This window comes from Limulus polyphemus, unplaced genomic scaffold (genome assembly GCF_000517525.1).
Source record: "Limulus polyphemus unplaced genomic scaffold, Limulus_polyphemus-2.1.2 Scaffold81, whole genome shotgun sequence".
Classification (NCBI taxonomy): Eukaryota; Metazoa; Arthropoda; class Merostomata; order Xiphosura; family Limulidae; genus Limulus; species Limulus polyphemus.
Window position 1 is genome coordinate 179,596 of NW_013665691.1, and position 7,061 is coordinate 186,656.

Below are 7,061 nucleotides of genomic sequence, written 5' to 3' on the forward strand. Positions count from 1 at the left end.
GAAATCTCATTCTACAGTAGGTAGAGAAGGATCTCCTACTATAGTAGATAGAAATTTCATCCTACAGTAGGTAGAGAAGGATCTCCTACTATAGTAGATAAAGATGCCTTTTTCAAGATCGAATATGATAATCTGCTAGCCATATTTCATATTACTGAAAAAAGACATTTTTTTTCTTAACCCTAGATAAATATGTATCTCTAACTGCAGTAGATTAGAGTTATTTTCTATCACCGTACAAAAAGATACACCTCACATTATTTAAGGTAATGTCCTTCTGTCTTGAGAAAATGATAATTGTTTCTCCACTGTAGTACAGAATTATTGCTGATCGTTCAAATAATGATTATCAAGAGTTTGATACGTATTGCTCATTACACAATGCAAAGTTATATATTTCACGTTTCTTTATATCTATGTATAGAGGTGCACATGTAATATTGACAATTAAATAATTACCTTTCTTTTGTATAAAGAAGATGACGTTCACTTCAGCAGATATACAGACGATCTATTACGTCATATTAAAATAATTTGGAGCCTCCCACGCAGTTACAGTCCATGTTGCCATGTTCAGTCATGATTCATCTAACGATTGTGAATCTTGATAATAGCTCTGTAGCGTATTTTTCTACTGCAAAATTCTACATCATAAGGCTATAATGTTCAAAACACACCACCCCTCCCTGCATGCTTTACACAATCCATCTAGTGCACGAGGACAATGGTTTTCCAGTGCCCAATTCAACAGCAATCCATAGGTGTTGCGTCCGGTAACTTGATCGGTATCTACCGCATTGATAGTCGTTTCATTCTTCATTTTCTAGAAGTAGGAGACGGTTGAACTGATATGTTGTGGAAGCAGCTTGTGCACAGATGACTTGTGGCGCATTTCCAAACGGAGAGATTTTTTTATTCACTATATTACGTGCAGTTGCTTAGGTCACGTGAAAGAATTTTGCCAGTGACCTTTATGTTATGGATTAGAACCGGTTACAAGACGCCACAATTTGCTTACATCGGCTGCGGTAAGACTTGCTGTAAGTCTTTTTCTAGATGTTTCTGGCACTCCTACTTGATAGACGTTCCTTTGTTTTTCAATGTCATTAAGTGTCATTGAGTATAAAAATATCCCCGTCTTGAAAATTCTAAATCCATGATCTGAACACATTTTTTTTATCTGAGTGTATGAATATTTTGTATAGGAAAGGGCACTTACATAACCTCCCCAGACGCGATCAATATTCGGTAGCATTACACTACTAACGAAACGCGAAACAATGTCAAAAGGTAGTTCTAATACATTCCGTTCCACCACGACTTTATATCGACTGTGGGTGTGACACGACTTGTTGATTTGAATATCCAAAGCTGTTTTAATATAACATAATTCGCAGGCAAAGAGTGCCTCACGGTACCTGAGGGAAATTTATATCTCTCTATTTTGTAGACAAATCCCCCCTCCTTCCCCAATGGCTCAATGGTAAGTCTATGGGTTTGTGACGCTAAAAATTGGATTTCGATACTCATGGTGGTCAGAGCACAGATTGTATAACTATGTTCTTAACAACAACCAAACCAAACTTGTAGACAAATACTTTTGTTGTTGGAAAAAATATTTTTTCTGTAATTGTAGTTGAAAACGTGTATTCTATTAAATGTAAGTAGTATTCATTATTTTGTATTATTATTATAGGTTTGTTTGTTTGATTGAATTTCGCGCAAAGCTACACGAGGGCTATCTGCGCTAGCCGTCCCTAATTTAGCAGTGTAAGACTAGAGGGAAGGCAGCTAGTCATCACCACCCATCGTCAACTCTTGGGCTACTCTTTTACCAACGAATAGTGGGATTGACCGTCACATTATAACGCCCCCACGGCTGAAAGGGCGAGTATGTTTGGTGTGACGGGGGTTCGAACCCGCGACCCTCAGGTTGCGAGTCGAGTGCCATAACCACCTGGCCATGCCGGGCCCATTATTATAGGTAAAGGCATGTTTTTCACTTCCCATAATAAAGACGTTTATCCTACTATAAGTCAAATAATTTTTTCCTTCAACCACATGCAGTTAGCTTTATCCCATTATCGTAAGTATCTGTTATATATAGCTAAGGGAATATTACTTACCTCTCACTTATAACGCTAAAAATTGGGTTTCGATATCTGCGGTGAGCAGAAATTATTTTGTTATCACGATTATAAGTAAAAATATATTTGTTACTAAACGCGTAAAAGTGATACTATCACAGCTAAAGACATGCTCTCGGCTCTTTAAGATCTCAAATGATCTTTTTGTCTTTGCTAAAGGAGCTTCTCTTTTTTTATTGTTGGTAAAGATGTATTTGTCCTACATTGAGTTCCAAAGTAAAGTATTCGCTTGTGTACGCCTGCTTTCTCTGAAGAACTCACAACGTGGTTATATACAATAACATTACCCGAATTGAGTTGTTACTCCATATATACGCAATGTTGAAAAGAGTTACTTCAGAAAAAAATATCTCTTTGGTTTCATTGCAAAGATGAAAGTATTATGGACTTGTCTGTGTTCTCCAGGAAAACTTAACATAACTTAAGACCACGTAAACACACGGTATTTTTTAAAATAATTAACTGGTAAACACGGATATATTAAGCGTAAAAACCAGTTTTAAATTAATTTATTATTTAAACTATGATATGTGTAGATGCTCTTTATAAATTTTACATCTTATGTATTTTTGTGAGGTTTTGTATATATATATATATTAATACAACAGCTAAAACTAAAAAATATGTGACAAGTGTCAAAGCAATTATACTGGAGATGGCTTTTATCTTATAAACTTTTCTTGGTCTTCATTCACTTTCTTCCACCCTTATAAATTTATGTTTGTTTGTAACCGTTAAAATTAAGGTTCATTTATAATTGACTGGTGACTTTCAATAATGGTCTGTTGAGGTTTTAATTGTGACACTGACAAACTATTCTGAATTACATGAGTTTGTAAATCACACCATTATTAAATTGGATACAAATTTGAGACTGGCACTTCAGGGGTAGAGTTGAGAAAAAGAGATGGCTCTTCTGTGAACATTTTGAAGTTTCACTTTGAGCGACTAAATTATTGTAATTCAAAAATATTTTCATAATATTTGAAGTCATTAAGAATAATAATAATAATAGAGTTGCAAAATATATATATTAGCTTGTAAAATAATAGAAATAATTTTGATAACAGGGTTACATTTGTTTGTGTATAACATATGAAAAGCAATCCGTGTTTCATACAACAACCTATGTATTTCTACATCCGAACGAAATTGATTGCAGTCACGAAAGACTGTCTCACACCAGAAGTTTCTCATTCAAGACATTTTTGTTACTTTTCCTTCTTTAATACATTCTATTTTCGCAGAAGTAAAACAATCTTTTTTTGTAAATATTCTACGGCACAATAAAAGTTTAAAAACAACAACAAATGATTTGATTTTCCAAAGGAAATTAAACAAATAATAAGCCCGAAAGAAATACATTTGACCTAAAGATCTGATTTATTAGTTCCCCGATGTCTCACCAGTAAGTATGAGGGCTTACAACGCTAAAATTCGTGTTTCTCTACCCGCAGTTGGCACGGCATAGATAGACCATTTTATAGCGTTGTACTTAACTACAAGTAAACATACAAACTGACTTATTATCCATTGTAACCTGTGTTAAGTTACCATGGCAAATTTGCAATAATTATTATTATCACAAATAACATCTGCCTTTCTTCAACCACTTCATGGATAAAAAACAAACAAAAATTATAATTCTTGCTTATCTTGGTTTTATTGCCTTGTTCGTATTAAAAACATAAATCATAATCAAGATCGCGATGGAAGTTAAATATTAATATATTTAAGTTGAGTCGGAAACAGAGCAATATCTCAAAATCACAACTGGAAACAGCGTAGTATCTGAAGGTCACAACTAGAGTAAAATCTAACGCATGCTTCATCGAACTCTCTAAAGCAACATCCGAAAAATGAACATTTTTAGATCAAAGCAAGTAGCGTTGCATTGTCCAACACTCCTGAAACGCCGCTGGGTAATGATGGTTACTATATGGTTACTTTATGATCGAGGAAGAACAAAAGCAAATAACCAGCGAATAATCAATTCTGTATAACAATATAAGGAGCTGTTAAACGAAAGCTTGTGTGTACATCGTTTGTATAGAAATTTCCCGCAACTCCAAACAAGGGCTATTTGCGCATATTCGTCCCTAATTTTGAGTTGATAGATAAGAAGAAAGCAAGATAGTTTTTAGCACTTACCTCCAAGTCCTGGGTTACTGGTGTTAGGTACCAAAGTGTACAACAATAACCCCTAAGCCACGTCTGGCCCTAAAAGAAAGCAGCTGAAAGAATTCAAATAATTGTTGGACCTTTAAGCTGCTCCCTCCCGCGGCACAGGAAAATATTTAGTAATTACAAAGAAAGTCTTGATAACAAGGATATATCATTGTCATCGCTTTGCACGGTTGTTAACGAGTTTCAAAATATATAGAAAGTAGAAAAGAAAAAGGATGAAGTAAGACTTAAACTTCGAAACATCATTTAAACTTCGCAATGAATACCATAGCTCCGATTAATCAGTATGCGTTTAGTTAAGCATAACGTCTAATACATTTACATCCTATAAATTTATGTTTAATATATTTACTAAGTCGTTAATTTTTTGCAACACGCATTGGCATCGCTCGTGCTCACGTGGCGTGCGCCATGCGTGGAACAAAATTACTTTTGAATGTAAATGAGAAAAGCAACACACCATTTTATGGAACAGGAGAACAAAGAATGGAATAAATATATATATATTTGAAATTCATTTTGTTAAACCACGTTATACATAAGCGTATGTAGAATAACAAAACTAAACCAGAAAGACAAATGTCAGTTAGTGGTTTGAAATCATTAGAATGGGAAGAGACATGCGTCCAATATATGTATATTTCTTTGGTGAAGAACTCCTAAGTGTTTTATTGCACTTAGGTTACTCAGTCCACGAAAAGTTTTGAAAATAGGCGACTAGTAATTTATAATCGGACTTATTTAGTTTAAACAAGATTATTGTTTTGTTTTTTTTCATTAATGTTACACTATTTTCAAATATATTCAAACTATTTAGATTTTTCGCCAGTTTTGAGTTGCATAGATTGAAACACAAAAAGGGCTTTCGGTATTAAGCTTTGTATAAATTTGTGTTTCGTAATATAATTACGAAGTTCGTATGGAATTATTTTTATCATTTTCGTATTTTCTCTTAGTTTGAATTTAAAATATATATACTTATTCCCCAATGCAAGCGATGTATAATTAGAAACTTATTTGTTGTTTATTTTAGTGGATGATTTTTTGAAAAATCTTTAGCCTTTTCAGGTAACTAAGAAAATTTTAAAAAGTATGCTCTTCTACACATTTTCTTATTTCTTTAATAATTAACATGCTTAAAAATGTAAGCATATAAATTAAGCTTATTTACGTCGATTACAGATGTGGGGATCTTCTTGTGACCCATACAGTTTAACGTACATATCTCAGGAGCAGCTAAAGTTTACGTATTGCACAATATTCAGATTTGATTAGCAAACACTCTAGCTTATTTGAAAAAAATAACTATATCTAGATTAAAACTATTCTGTTAAAAGTTCTTATCCAGTTTAATCAAAGCAACTAAATAACGACAACTCTGTGTAGTGTTTCAATGAGGCTACAGAGAAATTAGCTAAATAAGGAATCATATGTGTCAAAGACTATTTGAAAGATGTTTACATGTTATATTCCTGGTTTAAAAACGCTACATAATCACATGTGATAGTCTGGTTTATTAGCCAAAATATGTAACTATAACGTTCTATTTTTAACAAGTATTCCAGCATGAGGCCATTGAATCTTATGGAGTTAACTTACAAGTTTATCAAGATACCGCATGATAATCATGTTTCAAAAAGTTAAGAATGATTTAAGGAAAATCAGAATTTCAACTAACATGGAAATATTTATTTGATTCAATTTTGGGTTCGTAGAGCAAACAAACAAACAAACAAAAAAAAACCAACACTCTTACGTAAGTGCTACAAAATTAGTGCGTTACATATAGAATGTTAAACTTTTCTTTGAGAAAATGCTATCTATAATTTACAAAACAGTATATTTCAAAAGTCTATTAAATGTAAACGGATCTCCACTTCTTTTTCACATAATATTTGCAATATCTCTATTCCCACTAGAAAATATGACAGACTTGATATGATTGAATTGATATTTTTGAATAGTATTTTCATTTCATTTTAGGTATTCAATCATACTTATCTGAGGCCACTACTGTATAAAATACAAAATGGCGAATACGTCGACGACTCAACACTCGCGAATTGTACGAGCGATCAGTATTTTACAGCATAGTTCAAAGAACTGAAACACGCAGATTTCTAATGGCAAAACTGTCTTTGTTTTACAGATATCTCTATTGCTTTGTATGTATTGATAAGTAAACAGTCTTCAGGTACTAGAAAAAACAAACCGAACTCCATGCATTAAGACACTCGAAACAAACCGGCCGCTTTGTGTCTGACATCTTGACATTCGCTACAGAACTACGTATCTGTGTTCGGAATAAGATAATTTCCAACATGATGTGATGCGAATATTTACTTCCCTCCCAGCCCCTTGGGATAACAGTGAAATTTCAGTTTGATCTCTTATGTATTTATACATGACATTCAACTGATTTTATTGTCAAAGTAAAGTTCTTCTATTTCGAACTTTTACTTAGGAAGAAATTTTAAAGAATTACGTGCATATGTAACGATAACGCAATAGTTATGGGGATTTTGATAGCTGAAAATAGAGTGCATATGTAACAATAACGCTACAGTTATGGGGATTTTAATAGCTGAGAACGTAATCCCATAGTAACTCCTACCTTAGATGATTTATTATAATTTCCGGAATTATGGCCACAGTATATCTATCTACATTTATGCGTTTCCGTGTATACATACATACATACATATATATATACAATGCCTTCATCCA